At 49.2% G+C, this 18224-nt stretch overlaps 1 protein-coding gene across 1 annotated transcript in view; it reads right to left on the bottom strand.

Moving 5' to 3' along the window:
- Positions 1 to 3581: 3581 nt before the first annotated feature.
- KCNA6 (potassium voltage-gated channel subfamily A member 6) overlaps positions 3582 to 18224 on the bottom strand; it is a 38126-nt gene continuing 23483 nt past the window's right edge. Inside the window, exon 3 of the mRNA XM_036867371.1 lies at positions 3582 to 5100. The gene's annotated coding sequence lies outside the window, so the exon portion shown is untranslated. The remainder of the gene's footprint in view (positions 5101 to 18224) is intronic.

Raw genomic sequence — 18224 nt, 5'->3', positions numbered from 1 at the left:
GGTCCTAAGAGGTCAATCTCATCTTATTTTTACTGGTATTTTTAAAAGCTGCTTATGTGGGGAGGGGCAACGACTTTCCACATGCTTCAAACTGCGGAAAGCAGAGGGTTGGTGACAGATGAGCCACAGTGCAGGAGGACAAACCAAACAGACCACTCCTCCTTGCAGGAGGGGACTTGGAGAGCATCCAGATATAAACCCCCTGCTTGACAGAGGAGGAAACCTCTGAGGCCCAGAGGGGAAGACTCCCCCTGGAGGACAAAAGGTTATGCACAAGGTCACTACCCATCTGTCCCCTCCTGACCCCAAGCCCAATAGCAGGTAGGAGTTCAGGATAATTCAGCCTGACTCTTAGCCTGGTGGGATTCCAGAAAATCTCTGTGACCGAGTGGTATTTGAACTGGAAAATCACTTTTCCAAAAGACACCTGATCTCTTTGCCACATCATCCCCTGGCCCCTGTGCATAATTTCCCACCGCTGACAGCAACTTGGGCAAAAGTCCCTGGATATCAGGCCTCTGAGTGCAGTTTCCAGGGCAGTTTCCTGCTGCTTCCCGCTGCTCTGTTGCATCTTCCAAGAGGTGGGGGATACCCCCTGGCAGTGGTCCCCCCTCAAGTTGCCCACTGGGCTTCTCAGGCCAGGGATCCGGGGGCCTTTGAAGCCTCGGCTCCCCCCACATCTGCCCCAGATCTCTGAGCAGCACCTCCTAGGGCTCCTGCACGGATGGACAAGGGGCAGGTCATCCCCCATTCACTGGACGTCCAGCTACATCAGGACTGCTGGGTAGAGACCCCAGCAGACTCTCAGCCCTGAACGGACTCACACATCACTTGTGGCTGGACACGCAGGGACCCCGTGGAGTGACCGAGGGCTGATGAAGAGCCCTTCCCACCAGGAGGTGCCCGGCTCCCGGGGCAGCCCCAGCGTTTCCCAGCCCACCTGTGGGAGAAACAGGAGCCGTGGTGGCTCCCTCTAGTGGCGCCGTCGGCAATGGCAGGTGGCTGGGGAACCATAAAGGGAGCAGGTACCTGCAGGAAGGGATGGAGCTGATGAGTGTGGCCCAGATTCTTATAGATTTCGGAGGAAGTTGTTTTGTCTTGTTTTGGGGAAAAAGCACTGGCGATCTCTGGCTGCAGGCCTCAGCATCAGCAACAAGCCCAAGGGCTCCGAGCGCTACCGTCCTACCCAGGACGCCTCTTCCAGCCACTCACTGCCTCACCGTGGACAAAGCCCCTTCACTTCTCTGGGTCTTGTGACCTCCCACGTGACCTCCCATCCCTGAGATGCTCTGAGTCTCAAATGAGCCCACAGTCTACTGCTCACCCAGGAGGAAGCACAGCATGGCTCATACCACCTACACCTGGAGGGAGACTGACAGTCGCCAAGCACTGCCACGAAGAGCACGGCGACCGTCTGACGCACCTCGTCTCACCTCTCCTCTCACCTCTCCCACCGCCCGCCACCGGCGTCGTATTCTGAGGCTGAGCTGAGAGACAGAGGATGCCTTCTGTGGCCCACAGAGCCAAGGGCTCCGTGCCAAGGGGTCACTCCGGGCTGTAAGTTTGCACTTGGAGCCTTGAGGAAACGAGATGGAGGAATTCCTCCTCTTTAGCAGGAAAAGATGCCTACGTGGCCCAGCCCATAATAGTCATGACAGTGACTGTCACTAACACACACACATGCTGACGACAGCCAGGACCTACTTAGGTATTCGCTCGTATAATCAGAACAACCCTGTGTCCTTGGCGAGCCACCAACAAGCCATTCTTGCCTAGATACAAGAACAGTGACAGCCAGAGTCACCTGGGTATTATAACTGCCTGCCTGCAGGTAGAGACGCTTGATAAGAATGGAATCATTACGGATCCCCCCAGGCAAGAGGAGAGGGCTCTCGTTTTCCATTAGGGGCCAGGAAACCAATTTGCCCTCAGTTATCCAAGTGATGGAGTTAAAGTCTATCCAAGTGGGAAGAGACAATGGCGATCACTGGGTCCAATTCTTCATTTCTCTGGTGAGGTGGAGGACCAGGGGATAAAGACATGCAAAGTGTCGACGTGCATCAGATGGTGAGTTTAGTGGCAGAGCCGGGACTGGGCCCCGGGCCTCCAGACTCTCGGCCCACAGCTCCCGCCGCTCCGCCGTGTTGCGGCTGCTCGCACGTGAGCTGGAGGGTGGCCCTGAGACCTCCCCTTGGGCGGCCCAGTGGGCTCCCCGGCCACAAGCCAGCGCAACTGAGCTCAGGGAGCCCCGTCCTCTGACACCAGCCCATGGCGCCCACGAGTGGCCTGGTCAATCAGTTTTCTGCTACCTCACCTCCAAACAAAGACAAGAGTCACTCCTGGAACGGTGCCTCCCAAAGGCAGACCGATGGCAGAGAGCAGGACAGTCTGAGGGCGGCCTGTGACATCAGGTCTCCTGCCGTCCATCCATCCACTCTGGACAAGGCCTCCATGGGCCCCTCCAGGAGCCAGGAGAGAGGTGTCCTCAGCCTCCCACTGATGTTTCTTCTTCTCCCAGACCGATTCCAGGTTCTCCTACTGCAGCGCCCCACGCACCCTGGCTTTTCCTCCCCCATTGTCTCGGCCTCAGGTGATTCTGGTCTCCTGCGTCCCACTCTGGTGTGGTTGTCCGGGAGGTGACAATACCTTGCCTGCCAAGGCCAAGGCCAGCCAGGTCCCCAACCCTCCCAGGTGCACGAGACTCAGAATAAATCATGGAAACGCAGATGCAGCCCGTCCTGGACGTGCGGTCAGGGAGACAAGACGGCGGGGACGGCGGCAGCTGACACTACCCACCCACCACCCCACCTGCTGCCACCCACCCCCGGGCCTCCTGGAGAGAAGGAAGTGGGGCTGGGAGGCAGAGCCAAGCTGTGCCTGGGGGCAGAGTCTGGTGGGTGAGGTCACCGCAGGCCAGCTTCTGGGAGCGGGTCGCTGGGTCTCCAGCACAGACACAGAGGGTGGTCCGGCCCCCGGGTCTCCCCTTTCTCCCCCGCAAGCTGGGAGTCATCCTCGCCTTCGCTCTTTCTCTTAACCCCACCCCCAATTCCTCCCGTTGGCTCTCTTTTCAAAATTATGCAGACTCTGTCCACTTCTCACCAACCTCACCACGGACAGCCTGGTCCGCCCACCAGCCGCTCTCACGGGGATTATCCCACCCTCTTCCCAACTGGAAATTCTGTTAGAATTGAAGTCCAGACGTGTCCCTTCCCCGCTCAGAACCCTGCAGGAATGGCTTCCTTTCCAACTCCACGTACGAGCACAGACCTTTCAGGGCCTCTAAGGCCCTGGCTGGACAGAGCCCACCCTCAGTACCCAGGTAACCCTGACCTCGCGTCCTGCTGACTCACTGCCCTCCAGCCGCACCGGCACCCTTGCTGTTCCTAGAACACACCAGCGAGGCTCCCACCTCAGGGCCTTTGCACTTGCTGTTCCTCCACCTAGAACGGCGCCCTCACTCCTTGATCCCCTCTGCTCTTTACTCAGACATTCCCTTCTAGGTCAGCCTTCCCCTGTCTCCCCTACTTTAATCTGGTCCCCACACTCCCCCACCCCCTGCTGTATTTCACGGCCCCCTTTCTGGATGTCCCTTGGTGGAGTTTGTACTCACCTAGCATAGAGTGTATTTTAGTTACTTATTCTATCGATTGCCTATCTCCTCCAGCAGAAGCTAAGCTTCATAAGAGCCTGAGTCCTTGGTTTTGTCCCTTGGCCCACAGCAGGCATTCAACGAACACTTGTTGAATGAAGAAGCAAACAGATCACAGACACAGCTTGGGACACAGACCTTCACAGGAGATGTCAGAGTTGTGAGGCTTCTTCGGTAAGAGGAGAAGCCTGGGAGAGAAAAGTGTGTGTGTGTGATGCAGCGACGCTTGACTGCCACCCTCACTTATAGGAAACAATGTGTAAGTGCCTGACGACTTGTACGCGAGTGTGTTAACGGCATATATTAACCAGAGCCAACGTTCATTCAATCACATCCTCACTCACTCATTCACCGGCCACTTTGTGAGTGACAAGTCCACGTCCGGTGCTTTGCTAGACATCGGGTGGGCACTTGGCTGAGGATATGGTCCCCGCGGCCAGGGCTTCTGCAGTTTGGTGACGAAGCCCCCCTGCCCAGCACACAGACCTGGGAGGGTCCGGGCATTAAAGCAAACGGTAATCTCAGCAACACCTAATTAAGAAAGTAAATTCAAGGCAAGAAAATCAGCCTCATGTGTTTTGTCACCGAGAGGAAAAGATATTTGGATGAGTGGCCACTAGTGGGAATGTCCCCTTCCAGAGCACTCTGGAAGGATGCTGGAGGGAGGGAGGGACGGAGGCGAGGAGGAGGGACTTCCCGGAAGTAGAACCTGCTCTCCTTCCCCTGGGGACAGGACAGAGGCAGAGTGGGTTACACACTAGAAAGACACCTCCGCTGTCCTGGGAGACCCTGCACGTGGCATCATCTGGCCTTGACGTCTGCCCGCAGGCAGGTCTATAGGAGAGACAGGCCACTCTTCAACCGTGGGTGACACATCCTGCCCCCTTGGAAGACGTCCCCTGTCCAGGGTGGGGTCACGGCAGAGGGTAATCAAACGTCATTTCTGATGCCATCTGCGGGTGGCACCTGGGACGCTGGCTGGGTGCCCTGGCACCTTGGATAGCTGCCTTTGTCACGACTTAACATGACATGTCTGCTTAGCTTAGCTGTTGATGTTTCCACACAGCGAAGCACACGGCCTCCGAGACTGCGCGTGGGTTTACTGGTAGCCCTCCGTGGCCACCCTTTTCCTAGACGGGCCTCCAGCACAGCCGCGCACTTGCCCTCATCGTTCGACCCCTGCCCTCTCCACACCTGGTCTCCTTAATCCACACCACCAGCTCTCACCTCCCCGCCCCAGCTTCACCCCAATATCCTGGGCCCCATCTTTAAATGCCGGTGGGTCTGGTCCCAGCTTTTTCCAGCCTGGTCATGGCCCGTGGGAGGCCACCGGAGGGGGTCTCATCTTCTGGAGAAGTTGAGGGTCCGGACCCTCTTTGTCCAGCCACTATCAGAAGTGGAGGTGAAGGTCTCCTGGCCTGGACCTCTGTGCCAGCCTCTTCCCTTCCTTCCTGCCAAGGATGAATCAGAAGAAAAGGAGATGAGTTAGTGGTGGGAGGTTGGGCTGCATGAGGGGTGGCTCCAAGAGACCTGGGATAGACGGCCAGCCTCTTTCCTTGGCTCCTTTGCATGGTGGTCCCCCGCCTGGCCCCATTCCTGGCCTCTCTGTCTTACCCAAACTGTACCTGCCACCCCACAGGCCCTCCAAGGGTCCCTGCAACCCATCAGCAACTGCTGAGCCCTGAACGGCTCCTGCAGAAGCTGCCTTTGTATACCGTGGTCATTAACACCCCACCTTTAGTGGCCTCTCAGTCCCCCAAAATTAAGTCCAAGCAATCCGCTCAACTTCCAGGCCCAGGAAGGTGACGCTTCATACAACTTACTAGCTGGGCTCCCTTCTCTCTGACACCTGCACTGTCCTGCTGGGTCCCAGGGCCCATCTTGACCCTCAGATCCATCAGGCGTATGCTTCCTCCGTGGAAGAGTCCTTGCTATAGCCTGGCTCTCCCCTCCGCCACCCACTGGAACCTCCTGCCTCCCCCTCCCACTTTCCTCCGTCCCCATCCCTCCCGGCCCAGCCGAGCCTCAGCGCCGCCGTGAGCCCCTCTGGTCGCACCAACACGGCTGAGCTCTCTCTTCCCTGATTTCCTGCTGCCCTTACAGCCAGTCCCACGTGATATCAGACGTCAGTGTTTTCTACTGGAAAGTATGTGAGATTTGGGGCCCAGTGTCCTGTGTTCAAGGTCTGCCTCTACCGTGCCCTGGGCTGAGAAAGCCAAGCCCCAACTCAGCCGCCGGGTGTGAAGGCGTGTCGCTGTAACTCCCACAAAGCCCTTCAAGAACAGCCAGGGTTGCCTTGGACATGCTCTTCCAGGTCTCCTCCCCACCTCCACAGAGCCAAACACCTATCCCTCTGCCACTCAGTCAAAAGAGGGGAAGTTTATCTAATTTGAAAGGACACATGTGCCCCCATGTTCATTGCTGCACTAAGAGCCAAGACATGGAAGCAACCTAAGTGTCCATCAACAGATAAATGGATAAAGAAGATGTGGTACATAGATACAATGGAATACTACTCAGCCATGAAAAAGAATGAAATAATGTCATTTGCAGCAACATGGATGGACCTAAAGTAAAAGTTTTGTCTTTTACAAAAGGCAAAAGTTTTGTAACAGGTCCACCTGCATCCATCAAACCCAGTGCCTTGTGGTGAGACTGCCTTGCTCCATGCGTGCCCTTTCCTTTGTTCCCTTGGCAACCCCGTCTCTTGTACTCACCACGTTAATCCCACTACAGGGCCTTTGGACATACTGTTCACTCTGCCTGGAATGACGCGTCTGGAACATTTACCTATCTAACCTTCTTCATATAATTCAAATATCATTAAGTCAAATCCTCCCATTTCAGGCTCTTATAGAACTGGTATGTGAATGTCTGTACTTTGTAACGCTTGTCACAGTTGCAGTTTTATACTGGAGTTTACTGGATGAACATCAGCACGAACACACACACCAAATCACCATTGTCGTCGTCGTCATCAGTTCTGTTAAAGGAGGAAATCATTTGTTCCATTTATCATTCTATCGCCATTGCCTAGCACACAATAGGAGCTCAATAAATACTTATCAATAATTTGTTAAAACACTACCTTTTACTACTGCAACAGCCAATATGTATTGCTTGGGTTTGAATAACATTTATTAATCTGCCTCACCTCTGCCCTAAAACTCTTAGGACTTGGAGACTGCATGCTTTTTTTTAAAATAAATTTATTTAGTTTTTTATATTTTAAATTTTGGCTGTGTTGGGTCTTCATTGCTGCGCGCGGGCTTTCTCTAGTTGCGGCGAGCGGGGGCTACTCTTCGTTGAGGTGCGCGGGCTTCTCATTGCTGTGGCTTCTCTTGTTGTGGAGCACAGGCTGTAGGCACGCGGGCTACAGTAGTTGTGGCATGTGGGCTCAGTAGCTGTGGCTCGTGGGCTCTAGAGCACAGGCTCAGTAGTTGTGGCACATGGGCTTAGTTGCTCCACGGCATGTGGGATCTTCCCAGACCAGGGCTTGAACCCGTGTCCCCTGCATTGGCAGGCGGATTCTTAACCACTGTGCCACCAGGGAAGTCCAGCACGCTTTTCTGTAAAGCCCTGCCACTCACTTCTCTATAAACCTGTGGTTCCCATCTTCACATATAATTTCTGGAAATGTGTATTTATGTAAATTCTGCAAAAGATTGTATGTTGTATGGGGTTTCTATGCTGGAGCACTAACGTATGATGAAATCCTTCCTTACGCTTTGCCTTGTAGATATAACATCCATATCTATTTCCAGCACTTCACACATGATCCTTCAATATGTTACCTTCCTTCATAATTCAACACACATTCAATTGGCTGAATCCCAGTGAACAACTGATTGAAGCTAAAGATTCAGCACTTTCGGCAAACCTAACGATTTTTATCTCCTCTCAGCTCTGCTAACATCTTTGCTTGGTGCTGTCAATTTCTCTGTGTTCCCCTCATTTTTATAAAACAAGGGCAAAAAAATGCAACAAAGTAGCTAAATTATTGCACATGCATAACTATACAGAAAAGATGGTGACATGGGCCGGCTGACAGGGCCACCATGAGAACGACCATTTGTCAGCTAATGCACAAAATAACAAATCCAACATAAGATAGGGCATCGGGGGATCTAAATTTGAACACCTAATTTTGAGCACCACTTGTTTATACTTCCTGTGCAATTAAGGACTACCTAGTAATCCGGTATTAATTTGACCCTTTGCTGAGTAAAGCAAGTTTGAATTCATCCATTTTTCCCTACTTATTCAGAATCGTATGATAAAACAAACATTCTTTAAAGTTCCTTCTAAAGAATAAGACTGCCAGGTTGTCTCCTTTAAATTAACTCCCCTTCAGACACAAGCTAAAATAGTCAGAGGGAGTCTTAAAGTTTTTACATCTGCAATATATTACAATTGAACAACGAAATTTGAGAATCCTCATGTGTATATTTTTAAAACACATTTTCCTTTGCCCCCAAAATCAGTCTTGGCAATTGCTGTTGGGGGAGTCACATCTTCAACTGGGCTGCACTTCCCAGAGTTTGCGCCATGCCCCATGTGCAGGGGAAGGCGAGGACCAGGATCTGGACAATCCTGCCTCTTGCTGGATCCAGTGTGAACCACTGACCATCTCAATCTCGTGTCTACACTGGCTGGTCTTGTCTTGCATCTACACTGGCTGGTCTAGACTCAACAGCTGTTTCCCAATCGTTCTGGCATTCCTGTGAGTGATGTGGAATTTGGCATCCCTTGAAACCTTGAGCTTGATCGAAGTTGCTGCTCCTCTGGGGTACGTCACCAAACCCTGTGCAACCCCTGAGAGACGGAGAGGCGGCATGCAGCAAGGTGAGGGCTACGTCACGCTCCAGACACCCACAGGGAGACTGTCAGTCTCTCCCAAGTATTAGGGTTCGCCATTATCTTTAACAGCGTGCGGCCAAGACATGGAAGCAACCTAAATGCCCGTCGACAGAGGAATGGATAAAGAAGATGTGGAACATATCTACAGTGGAATATTACTCAGCCATGAAAAAGAATGAAATAATGCCATTTGCAGCAACATGGATGGACCTGGAGATTGTCATATTGAGTAAAGTAAGTCAGACAGAGAAAGAAAACTATTGTGTATTGCTTATATGCAGAATCTAAAAAGAAATGATACAAATGAACTTATTTACAAAACAGAAACAGACTCACAGACTTAGAGAGCGAACTTATGGTTACCAGGGGTGGAAGGGTCGGAGGGAGGGATAGATAGGGAGTTTGGGATTGACACGTACACACTGCTATATTTAAAACGGATAACCAACAAGGACCTACTATATAGCACAAGGACCTCTGCTCAATATTATGTAACAACCTAAATGGGAAAATGTAAAACTGAATCACTTTGCTGTACACCTGAAACTAACACAACATTGTTATTCAACTATACTCCAATATAAAATAAAAAGTTAAAAAAAAGAGCATGTGGGGGCTTCCCTGGTGGCGCAGTGGTTGAGAATCCGCCTGCCAGTGCAGGGAACACGGGTTCGATTCCTGGTCCGGGAAGATCCCACATGCCGCGCAGCAACTAAGCTCCTGCTGCCACAACTACTGAGCCTGTGCTCTAGAGCCCGTGAGCCACAACTGAGACCACATGCTGCAACTACTGAAGCCCACGCGCCTAGAGCCCGTGCTCTGCAGCAAGAGAAGCCACCGCAATGAGAAGCCCGCGCACTGCAATGAAGAGTACCCCCGCTTGCCGCAATTAGAGAAAGCCCGCGCGCAGCAACACAGACCCAACACAGCCAAAATAAATAAACAAATAAATTTAAAAAAAAAAAAAAAAAAGAGCATGTGGACATTATAATTAGCAACAAAATGCAAACTACACAAGATACCACTTAATGCCCATCAAGTTAAGAGCCACTCTTCCCAACTAGAACATTCAGAGCTGGTTGGTGACATAAATACTCTCACACAGAGATGGCGATTTCTTCTGTTTGTCTTTTCATTTCTATCCATTGACCATCCACTATAATTTTTCAAGGTGGAAATAATCTTTCTGATTCTAAAACGTACACACTCTTTGCCTTTGGAGTCGCACAGAACCGGTTTTAGCCCAGTTACCTATGTGGTGGACTCATCTGATAAATGGAAATAATAATTGAAGCTATCTTACAGTGTGACGATTTACGGTAATATTTTTGTACAGCACAGTGTTTAGTAATTGGTAGCTGTGACTATTATTGTGATTAACATACCTCCGGTCTTTTTTCTATGCATATATACATGTGTATAAATGTCAATGTGCACTCTTTATGTTCCCACAAGGTGCTTTTGTGTGCCAAAAAGATTATTTAGAGGATCCATGGCTTTGATAAATAAATATTCAATTTATGAAGGTTATAAATCTTTCAACTGAGTTCTTCTGGAAGCTTTTGAGTTCAACGGACACATTTTACTACCTCATTCATAAGCAGAGTTTGCCTGTGTTGTTTTTCGAAAACCTGAACTCCTTTAGAGTCTTGGAAAGCGATAAGAGGAAAGCACCTTTAAAGATACATGTTACAGGGCTTCCCTGGTGGTGCAGTGGTTGAGAGTCTGCCTGCCAATGCAGGGGACACGGGTTCGAGCCCTGGTCTGGGAAGATCCCACATGCCGCGGAGCAACTAGGCCCGTGAGCCACAACTACTGAGCCTGCGTGTCTGGAGCCTGTGCCCCGCAACGGGAGGGGCCGCGATAGTGAGAGGCCCGCGCACCGCGATGAAGAGTGGCCCCCGCTTGCCGCAACTAGAGAAAGCCCTCGCACAGAAACGAAGACCCAACACAGCCATTAATTAATTAATTAATTAATTTTTTAAAAAAAGAATAGAAAACTGTGAGCTGGCATTATTTAAAAAAAAAAAAAGATACATGTTATGAACGGAATGTTTGCATCCCACCAAAATTCATATGCTGAAGCCCGAGCCCCCCACCCCAAGGGCAGCTATCTTTGGAGACGGGGCCTCTAAGGAAGTAACCAAGCTCAAATCAGGTGCGAGGGGTAGGGCCCGGCCCTGTGGGATTGGTGTCCATATATAAGAGACACTGGAGCTCGCTGTCTCTCCGTGTGTGCTGAGAAAGGGTGATGTGAGGACACAGCCAGAAGGTGAGAAGGCGGCGGTCCTCAAAAATAGGAAAAGAGCTCTCGCCAGAAACTGAATGTGCTGGCACCTTGATCTTGGACTTCCAGCCTCCAGAGCTATGAGAAAATAAATTTAATAATGTAATTACTTGTTTAAGCCACCCAATCTGTGACACTGCGTTATGGTAGCCTTAGCAGACTGATACAATATGAGAAGTAGAGATTCCTCCCTTACACCCAGAAAAAAAAAAAAAAGTCAGAGGTCAGAGTAGGAAAAGAGCAGGGATCCAACCCCACTAGATGGTAGCATCCCCAGAGATGGCCAGACTTCGGAGGAAACGGCTGTTGGTGCACTAAGGTGGCCAGACCCGAGACTGGGGCTCCCAAGATCCACAGTTAAATTTGAATTTCAAATGATTCTGCAATATTTGGGACATTCTTATACTAAAAAAAATTCACTGTTTATCTTAAATTCGAATTAACTGGGCATCCTGTATTTTATCTGGCAATCTACCCAGTACAGGTACAATTTTCTGAAGGGCATTTTAGTAACACAAAATGTCAGAATCTTTAAGGTATACATAATTGTTAGCACAAAAATTCCACTTCTGGGAATTTATTCGCAAGAAATCATCAGCAAATAGATAAACATGTACAGGTAAGGATATGTGTTGCTTACAATCATGAAAAACAATTAATAGAAGAGTGGTTAAATAGTAATGGTATTTTTGTTTAAATGTGTGCAGCCCTAAAATTGCGATTTCCAAAATCTACATTTTAAGATGAAAAGATTTCCAGAATATATTATTGCATTTTAAAAGGTAATAAAGTAAGTTTATGTTTGATTTCATTTTTTAAAGTATTTTATATGTATAAGACACATACAAATACACACTCACAAATCATCTGGAATAACTACACCAAGATGAAAGGAATTATCTCTCGGTTGTGGGATTATTGGTGACTTTTATTTTGCTCTATACACCTTTATTCATATACAGTTGAACTTTGAACAACTCAGGGATCTAGCGTGCTGACCCTCCGCACAGTCGAAAATCTGAGTCACACCTCCATATCCTCGGATTCATCCAGCCTTGGATTGTGTGCTGTAGTGTGCATTTCCTGAAAAAACTCTGTGTAAAAGTGGACCCATTCAGTTCAAATCCATGTCGTTCAAGAATCAACTGCATTATCTTAATAATCTAGGTTGGGGGTGGGGGGCGGAAGAACCAGTAACTTTAGAAAAAGAATTATGCAAAAGCATTCTTTGATAATCTTAAAATCTGAAGCGGCAAGCCCAGGTGTGGATTTAGGAATTCCTCACCTAAAGTCAGGGACATGTTCCTTGTCCTAGTTTGGTGTTGATTTACCTAAGCTATGATATTTTTCTTTTGCTAAAGGGCGGCAAAGAAGAACCTGGATGTAATAGATACTTGCTGTTTGTTTGTTTGTTTGTTTGGGGAGGGAGGCTGCTGCATTTTTGGTTACCCAACACCTATGCTGTCTCTTCTTTTCCTTTCAGAGAACCAGCTCTCCTCTGGAAAAGCAATCTCCACACTCCACACTCAGCCCGTAGGCTTTGGGTGAAAGTGACTCCAGCACTGGCTCTGAGGCTGTGCATGTGACCCAGATATGTCCAGTCAGAGCATACCATTCCCCTGGCCTAATAATCTGCCCAGATAAGAGGATGAGGTGGAATTCTGACCAATGAAAATCAGATCATGGATTTTGCCAGGTCAATAAAAGACTCTCTTTATTGGGCTAGAACCTGGGAGGATATGTCTGGAGCTAGTAGCCATCTTACCACCATCCACAGTCAACATGGACGGCAGAATTACATTAAAAGGGATGAAAACATTTTACCTCTTGGATCATACTGGACTTGAAGCCCAATTTTTTGAAAGAATTCTATTATTTTCAAGAAACATACTATGGATCTTAGACTTATCTTGAATTTTCCAGCACAGGCTCTGGTTAATTTAATTGATATAGGAATTAAATTAATTGAGTCTAATAGCACTAGCTAAAAACACTACTTGTAGGTATGGGTAGAATTTCATGGGTGGAAATACCCTCAACAAGAGGAGGGTTGCTAGGCATCCTGTATATTTAAGACATGTCCTATATTTAATGATTTTGTCTTGCTTCCTGTATTAGCCTTCTCAGGACAGCCTAAATGTCTCATACTCAGCTTTTTTCAATACATTACAGAAATTCAGCAGTTAGAGCTATTCATTAAATTATCTGGGCATCCTGTACTTCCATTTGCTAAATTTGGTAAATTTCATTTGCTAAATTTGGCAAAATTCATTTGCTAAATGACTACTAAAGAGTCATTCGACCCCTACAACCTTCCATGCTTTGGCCTGTTCTATGGTATCCTGCTAAAGGAAGCCCAATTTTAAATGAAGTTTTATGAGTTAATAGGTTCCCCTTTTTGATTAAATTGGTTTGAGCCAGCGTTTTAGTCTCTCGTAACCAAAAGAAAGCTAACTGGCCCCATTTAATTATAGAACAACCAACACCTAAGTTCTATAGCCTAATTAAAATAATAACTATACTTTATTCATCACTTCCTGTGTTCAAGATATTTTAAATACATTTTCTCATGAATAAGCCTACCCATCCTTTGAGATAGACATTATTTTCTCTATTTCGCAAATAAGGAATCTGAGGCTCCACGAGGTTAAATAATTACCCCAAATCACACAGCTAGATGGATAGAACCAGGATACCAAGACACCAACCCTACATTCCACCACTGCGCAACACTACCTTCTGGTCTAGACTTAGAGCTCTGAATTTTGGTCTCACATCACAGACAGAACTCTTTTGTTGGGCTTGGGTTCACTACTAGTTGAGCTAAAATAACCCCCAGAAAGTCTAACTTCCCACAGATTGCTCTGGTTGAAGCCAAGCATAGGAAAAGCTCACAAATAGAGCCTCATTTAAAGTGGGTGGAGGAAGTCTCCTCGGTGCTACCATTTTCCTCTAACTTCCCAGAAACTATCAAGATCTGAGAGCAAGTTTGGGGCTCACTTGAGTCGTGTCAAATGCCCATCAGCATCATGCAACCTCCACAGCATTAATCTAAGCTGACTCCATTGGTGAAATTGACTGGATAACTGCAAATTTTCCACTTTATAAGCACACTGTCTTACTCTGTCTAAGCTGGACGTGAGCTATCACCAGATTTCCAATAAATCATTTCTATTTCTTACATGAAAATATAATAAAATGGTTCATGTGCATTTACCCATGAGATGACATTCAATATGCAATTGATCTTGTTTGTTATTTCTCACAGTAACCCAACATCCCTCCCAAGAAACCGAGGTACAACACATAGGTGAGACTGCTCAAAGTCAGGCAGGCCAATGGCAGACAGATAAAGCTTCTCACTTTTCAGAGGCAACCGAGTCACCTGGATCACTGAATCACATTTCATTTAGGCTGCAAAGCGATCAGAGGTCAAGGGAAGCGCTCTTGCCGTCCCCAGGTTCTGCTCTCCACCGAGAGCACCCACGGCAATACCTGCAGCCTCTGGTGTGTGGATGTTGTGATGCGAGAGCTCCCCAGGACAGCAAAGGTGGGAGATGGACCCCTGGAGCAGCCTGGAGGGATGGAGACTGGCAGGCAAAGCTTTCCCTTCTGAATAACTCTACTTGTCAGACGGCTCCCCTTGATGATTTCCTGGCAGCCCTGACTATTTTATGGAGAACGTTCCAGGAACAAAAGAGACACTGTTCCTTCCCACCTGCTCCCAGCAACCTGAGGGAAGGCATCTCTTACTCCCTGAGGGTCAAGGGGAGCCAACGTGGCCAGAAGAGATGGGGTTTGTGAGACCCATGCCCCTGAGGTCAGCAGGACGGTGACACCTACCGCCACCCCACCTTCTCTCCACATCCTCCAAGAGCACGTGGGCCTCTTCCACTTTCAAGAAACTCTTAGAGGCAGGCAGTTTCTGCAGCCTGGTGCAGCAGTGTCCCAAACACGACGGCTCTTTTCAAATCCACCTCCAAACCGCAGAGCCCACACTCAGCCCATCCACCCAAAGCTCCCAGCAGATGCTCAGTACGTGACCCAAATCTCTTCTACTTGGTTTCCTACAGGAGCCTTCCCTCAGGAGCACATCAGGGGCAGTGCATTGAGAGAGGTCTGTCCCCACACAGGCAATGAAGGATTGCATCGTCCACAATAATAAAACTGGCCAAAAACAGGTGCCAGCCATGAATAACAGTGTCAGTGATGAAACATCCCTCCTGACTACGGCGGACCACTCCTACCACCTCTCGCCACGACGTGCTATGCCAGGGTCCCCACTCCTGTCCTCACTTCAGCCAGCATTTGGGATCATTCCAAAACAGCATCTGCGCAGGTCCTGTCTCTGATTGACAACTCTTGCTGCTCCCACGGGCGTCAGAATGAATCGAACTCCTAACAGCTTCGTGGCTCTTCACCACCTGAGTCCAACCTCTTTCTCCAGCCTCCCCTGCACCCTTTGCCCCACCCCATGTGTCCCAAGCTCCCAGTTCCTTGAACACATCCTCCTTTTCTTGGGTCCCCTTGCCTTTGCTCAAGCCGTTCCTTCTATTAAGAATTTTCTTTTCAATCCTGAAAACTCCTACTCATCCTGCAAGGCCCGGCTGATGGATTGACTTCTCTGGGAAACCTCTCCTGACTCCCTCCAGCCACCAGGAGAACTCCTCACTCTTCCTTACCGGGAGCACCTGCCTCCAAGGAAGGCTAAATTCCTGATTCCAATCTCCACGAAACCAGCTGGGAAAGTGGACTGAGAGAGTCTTGTTCTCTCCCCCTCCTGCAAGTCACTCTTAGGAAAGCTGTTCACAGATTTTGCTTCCAAGGTAGGAAGGAATAGGAAACCCCCCTTTGCCTGCAGTCCCAGCTGTGTGTTTCAACTCAGCCTTTTACCCCAGAGCCCTGAGTTGCAGGATCTGGGGGCTGCTTTGATGCGGATAAAGTTGTCCCTTGACTCCTGCATTGGTCTTTGCCTGTCACTCCCGCAGTCAAAGCTCAGGGGTGATGAGAGGGGCCAGCAGGCAGGATCTGGGCCCTCATGTACAGCCTGCCCCGCTACCTGCCCCACTTAGCACGCCGTCTACTTGTGTCTGCCATGTGCTGTGACCTCCTTCCTCAAGAGATTAGAGTTCTGCTCACCTTTGATTCTCCAGGGCCTGGCTCACGTAGCCTTATTATAAATGTCTGTTAAAAAAGAATAAGTGGGTACAAGACACCGAATAAGGTGCTTCCTCCACACCCTACTGATTCCCAGCCCCGCTGCCATCCCCTGCCCTGCATCTTTGCCCCCAGAATCTCAATTTTGTTCGAGTTTCTAAAAGCCAAATGCTCCAAAGAGGTTGGGTCCCTGTCCAGCCCTACAGGTGACTCTGGCTGAGCCTAAATCAATCATGGCACTCTTACCCACCTCTGCCAAGATTGCTTTGGGCATGTGTCCGAACCACAGCTAAGAGAGGCTGGTGGGAAGGTTTCCTCATTCTTAGGAAGGTTCTTCCCTTCTTGCCTTTGGACCTGGTGGTGTGAAGATGTGATGTCTGGAACTGCTGCAGGCTTCTGTGAACACGAGGTGAGGGGGAGCCACGTGAGCCTCAGAGAGCAGGACCCCCTGAGCCCTGCACCATGGCCGCGGGGGGCTGATTGCAGAAGTGGTTCAAACTTCCTGCCCTGCCCTTTACAATGTGATATTGAAGCTCCTCCCACCACAGGGCAGAGTCTATTTCCCCATTTCTTGAGCCTGGGCTGGCCTAGTGATTTGTTAACATCTTACGGAAAAACCCAAACGAACTTTTTGGGCAAGCCGATAACCAATAGTACGCAGCAGAAGTAATGCCCCAATTCCGAACCTTGATCTCAAGAAGCCTTGATGCTCCCACTCTTGCTCTTGGGCCCCTGCGTCCACCATGAGAAAAAGCCCAGACCACCCGCTAGAGGGATGGAAAAGACAGGCACAGAGAGCTCAGGCTCCCTGGCCAATAGCCAGCCAATCCCCCAAAGCAGAGCCACCTGGTGAAGCAGAGCTGACCACAGCGGCAGGAGGAGCGCGGGTCAGGCGGGACCAGAAGATCTGCCTGGCTGAGCCCAGCCTAACCTGCTGAACTGCTGAATTAGGAGCTAAAAATAGTGGCTAATGTTTCAACCCCTAAGTTTTGAAGGTAGTTACAGAGCAATAGCCCTCCCTCCTCAAAACTCCAAGTTCTATGAGACGATAAATGTTCTTTGTTTTTTTGCTTTTAAATGCCGCTGTTATATGCAGCCAATCGCTCCCTGATATAGTGTTGTGAGGAAAAGACGAGACAAGGCCCCTGCCCTCAATGAAATTATAGGCCAGTTGAACTTAAGACATACTTTTCAACGAGGCTCTTTGAGGTGAGGGGCTGATGGCCTGTGCTTTTGTAGAAGGGATTTGAACATGAAGATGTGCATAGCAATACAAGGTCACCTCCACTAAGGACACAGTGAGTGGACCCATCCCTGTGAAGGCTTCATGAAAGGAAGTAGGGTAAGTGCTAGGTGGTCCTTGAAGGAGGTTTAGGGTTTAGAGAGATGGGGATATGAAGGGAGGTAGAGAGAAGCAGGATCCTATCTGACCCTGGAAAGATGGATGTTCCATAGGGATCTGTTGTGGGAAGAGGTGAATGACCAGGAATTGAGCTCAGATGTGGTGCTTTAGGGCATGAAGGACACACAACAAAAGAAGAGCTTTCTCAGTGCAGGGCCAAGAAAGGTTCATTCTATGAGGTCACAAGGCAGACCTGGCACAAGCCATTGTCCCCTGTAGCCACCCTCAGAAGAGTTTCAGGGGTCATCCAGCCAATGCCCATGACCTCAGAAGTGACCGGGGCTGAAGAATGTCTATCTACCTCTTCATCCCTGTGCCCTTTACTTCCTCTTACCCGGGGGGCTTACTGCCAGCCTGGGGCGGGGTCACAGAGTTAGGTCTTTAACAAAGGTTGGATTGTAGGCTGAATGGATTTCACAAGCCTAGAGAGAAAGTAAGGGAAGTCCCTGCTTCTTTTGAGTTGCCAAGGTCTGTCTCATCTCCCTCTATGTCTGGGCTGCTTGGGCCTGAGAGGCATGACCACAGGCTACAGGGTGACACCCAGCTCTTTGCAGGGCCATCCCCCTCGGGGCCTGGAGAGGAGACAAAAAGAAGGCCACCCCTCCCCCGTTCTCTGCTCCCAACTGCAAGCATGAAGGCACTAAACAATCCCCAAACCAAACCAGCTTCAGAATTAGAACCCAGGGAAAGAGGGCAAGTATTATTTATTTTGCCCAAGGACACTTCTTTCTTTTATTGAGCAATGATTATGTGCTAAATATATCTTATCTCCATTAGAAAACCCTCACGGTAGTTCTATAAAATAAGTGCAATGATCCCCATGTTATAGCTGGGGAGCACCAGGTCCCAAGAGAGAAAGAAACATGCCC

The sequence above is a fragment of the Balaenoptera musculus genome, chromosome 10 (assembly GCF_009873245.2).
Source record: "Balaenoptera musculus isolate JJ_BM4_2016_0621 chromosome 10, mBalMus1.pri.v3, whole genome shotgun sequence".
Classification (NCBI taxonomy): domain Eukaryota; kingdom Metazoa; phylum Chordata; class Mammalia; order Artiodactyla; family Balaenopteridae; genus Balaenoptera; species Balaenoptera musculus.
The sequence above is the reverse complement of the archived record's forward strand: the minus strand, read 5'-3'. Positions and strand labels throughout refer to the sequence as shown.